Below are 4005 nucleotides of genomic sequence, written 5' to 3' on the forward strand. Positions count from 1 at the left end.
GTGTTAATTGGGGCACAGGAACAGCCCGTCTCGTCTCGGGGGGGCCGGCTTCAGAGACAATACAGCAAACACAGCGGGGCGGGGGAAGAAGACGACACCACACATGCGGGTACATTCAGCTCCGGCGGGAACGAGACATTTGTCGGTCTTTTCAAGTGCCGAGAGCCGAGCAATCCTTCACTTGTATCGTTTCTCCCCGGTGACTAGATCTGGCCCTGCGACTCTCGACTGGGCTCACCCCCGGGGCAGCCCAGCAGGTGTGAGCATGTCCGGCACCCGGATAGGAGATTCCACCCCGGAAAAGCTCCGGTTGCTGCTGCTCCTGCAAGAGGTGTGACTGGGACCAGTAGGGAGCGCTCACCCTGCGGGCTGTGTGGCTCTCTTACGCCCCAGCCTCCTGATGGCGACACTCTGCTGCACAAACAGAGGTCAAACCGAGGTCCCGACCCTCCTTGGCCATTAGGAAACCCCAGGGCGTCTCTCAAAAAGAGACGCCGGGGGTGTCCCTCTGGTGTTAGTGCTCCCCTTTACCCATCAGTCGGGGTCTCCTCCTAATCCCCGTCTCACCTGTAACAATCAATGACGAGGCCCCCCTGTCCGTGAGATTTAGTACTCGCGCAAGAGACCGGGGGCAGAGCGAGAACGCGGTCCCCCGCCCCCCACAAAGTGCGCGCTCCGGGTTCCCTCTCGGGGCCCTGCAACACAGCGGAAGGGCAGCGAGAAGGAGCCTCTTGCTCTGACGCCGCAAGGCCACAAGAGGGCGGAGGCGCCGCGCGCCCGGCCGACGTGTTGGACCGGTGCGCTTTACGTGCTGAAATAAACACGCGAAAGCCCCGAAATGTTTCCAGAGTGCTGTGCACTGGAGGTTTTTGTCTGGTGAAGACTTGCCTGGTGCTCCTCCGTGCAGATTGTTTGTCCTCCTCCAGTGCGGGACGAGCCAACACAAGGGAGCGCATTCGCCAACATCCAGGCACGCAATGCGATTTGGAAAGCAGCTCCTTTCCAAAGAGTTGCACACGAACGATCCTTCAGTCCCGCTCGGGGGGCACGGAAGCCCTGCCACACACAGCTTCAAGTAGCGAGTCAGGCGCCAGGGCTTTCGCTTACGGCCACACCACCCTGAACACGCCCGATCTCGTCTGATCTCGGAAGCTAAGCAGCGTCGGGCCTGGTTAGTACTTGGGTGGGAGACTGCCTGGGAATACCAGGTGCTGTAAGCTTTTGCTCTCCCGGCCAGCAGGGGTCGCCGTTGGTGCCGTAGGCTTTGGGAGGAAAACCTGCAGGATGGAAAGGTGATCTATAGCCTCATCTCTAGAGATGTTTTGTTGCTGTGGCATGTGTGTGACCCATATTCAAAAAAAAAAACCCGTCTGTAAAACGAATATCGAAGCTGCCTCTAAATCTGCAAATGAAGATGAGTCGATAAACCACTCGTTTTTCGTATAACTAGACATATATTCATTTGTTACCGATTTCATTCATTGAGCACGGATACAATAGAGGTACAGCCATTCACTGTTTGACATGTCTGCACTGGTACAGAACCGAGCAATCAGAAAACGGGTGAAACTGTCTTTAGACTCAGCATACAGTACCGAGGCCCCCCATGACCAAATAAAGGCTAACCTCGATAATCAGCCTAAAGAACGCAGACTACAGCAAAACGACTGACTTTGAAAAGGGAATGAACGTCCGGAAGGAGTAGTGGAACTAGCTTGAGATGCTTCTCCGGACCCCTAACTAAAAGCCAGCGAGAACCAGCAGCGGCGTCCACTCCTGTCGAACCGGGATCCTTCCGCAGCCACGCAGCTCGTGGTGTCCTAACCCTCCCGTATCTGATTTTGGACCAAGCACATCAGGGGAGAGCGCGAGTGAGTCCCCCACTTCTAGAAATTATGCAGTCGTTCTGAGGGCTACCATCTCATCATTAACAGCCTTCAGACTAGATGAGATAGAATTTGCTAATTCTTCTAAAGTCGAGGCCATTTGAATTAACTCTCGACTCAGAAAGTTCATGCCGGCTTGTGGAAATATTATACCTAAATAATATTTCCAATCAGCCAATTTTCTTTGTGGTCTGTGGTTAGGTCCGAAGGGGCTGTGGGTTTGAACACGGATATGAGGAACCACATATCCTAAATAACATGAGCCAGACCACTGGGCTGGCAACCATGGGTAGGCTCGTTTTCCACAACTGAAATATGTTCCGTTTGGCGCTCCCCATGCCTCTGAAAATAAGAAGCTTATACCAAATTGTGGGGTGTGCCGATCCCATCCTGGAATTTGGAAGGTAGAGGTGGATATATTTGCAGCGATGGTAAGGTTGCAACGACTCCATCCAACCAAGTGCAGACCATTAGTGTGCTGAAAACATATGTTTCCCTCACGTTCCTTATTTAGAGTCAGGTATGGTGGTGTATGGCTTCTGTTATATTTAGGAGCGTAAGAGCCTGTGAAACTCGTGGGCTCTAAGCCTCGCTCCTGTAGATATTGTAATGTTGTGCAGGTTAAAGTCGTGTTATGGCAACCCCCATAGTTTGTCATATAAAATCTCCTAAATTATCCCTCCAAATGATCATGCCTATGACTTCCTCGAGACGCCAAGGAATGGCCCCCATAGGAAGTCCTTCCTGTACATATTTGGGTAATGCGGCACACACCCAGCAGGCACTTTGGTTGGTTTTCTTAGCTGTCAGATAGGAGACGCCTAAAAAGGAATTAATTCCATGTTCTCCTTTGTGGGAGAGATGATCATTAATCCCTGCGGAACATAGTCCTACAGCAACAATTATCGTTATTGACAGAAATGATTTCATTCTGAGTCTGTAAATGGGGATGAGGCTCGTCGGCAGTGTGACGCGTGGATCCAGCGATCTTTTCCTTCCACTCGAACCGCAGACTCAGTTGTCAACAGGATCTGGTAGGGTCCGTCCCACCTGGGCTGGAGAACCTGTGAAGGAAATTTCCTGATCCACACCCACTCTCCTGGGATGAGGTCGTGCCCTCCTTCAGGTGGTGGTCCCCACGCCTCCAGGACCTGCTCGCGGGCTCCTTGGGTGGCCTCTGTCAGCAACTTGCAATACTGTAACAGAGAATCAGTTAGTATACTCAAGCCTACTCTGTCATGTCCTGGAGAGTCACTCAGTCTCATGGGACGCCCCGTGATCACCTCAAACGGGCTCAGCCCCACTATTCGATTTGTCCCAGCCCGGATGCTGCACAGTACGGCGGGCAATGCATCCACCCAGGGGATCCCTCCCAGGTGGTACTTTGTCAATTTAGCTTTCAAAGTCCGGTTCACCCGTTCCACCATGCCGGAGGACTGCGGGTGATGAGGGCAATGCAGGTCCCATTTGATCCCTAGTAGGTCTGCCACCACCTGACACACTTTTCCAGTAAAATGTGTGCCCTGGTCTGAGTCTATGCGACACGGGAGTCCCCATCGGGGAATTACTTCTGTCACGAGATATTTGGCAGTTGTCTGCGCAGTCTCTCGTTTGACAGGGACAGCCTCCACCCATCTAGAAAACTGGTCCACCATCACTAGGAGACCTGTTTTCCCTTTACAGGGTGGCAGTGAACAATAGTCTATTTGCCAGTGTCTAAAGGGCCCCTCGGGTGCAGGACGTCGAAGATTAGGAGCCCGAACCGGCGGTGCTCCAGAGGCTTTTTGGCACTCGCCACAGCGTTGTACCACATCAGCTGCGAAGGGTTTCACGCCTGTGGTACAACGCCTGTGCCCACCCAGCTCTGAGCAAAGTGTCGAGTCATTTGGCTAACACCTGGGTGCCCTGTGGAGTGTATTTGCTGTGCCAGGTAGGGCATTAGTTGCTTGGGACAGGCGGGTCTGCCTGTACGCTGGCACCTCCAGGTCCCATCCTTCTGCAGCCCCACATTGCGTTCCATCCAGGTCCATTTCTCAATCCTTAGGGCCTGGGCCTGGAGCTCGCTGAGCTGTTCCGTCCGGAGTGCCTGTATGTTCACTGTGCAAACTGAAATAATCTG

General features: G+C 53.2%; 1 non-coding gene across 1 annotated transcript; it reads left to right on the top strand.

Annotated features, from left to right (window-relative positions):
* Positions 1-1101: 1101 nt before the first annotated feature.
* Positions 1102-1220, top strand: LOC138226367 (5S ribosomal RNA). Its single transcript, XR_011184505.1, has one exon. It is a non-coding gene; the product is annotated as a 5S ribosomal RNA (ribosomal RNA).
* Positions 1221-4005: the final 2785 nt, after the last annotated feature.

This window comes from Lepisosteus oculatus, unplaced genomic scaffold (assembly GCF_040954835.1).
Source record: "Lepisosteus oculatus isolate fLepOcu1 unplaced genomic scaffold, fLepOcu1.hap2 HAP2_SCAFFOLD_136, whole genome shotgun sequence".
Taxonomy (NCBI): Eukaryota; Metazoa; Chordata; class Actinopteri; order Semionotiformes; family Lepisosteidae; genus Lepisosteus; species Lepisosteus oculatus.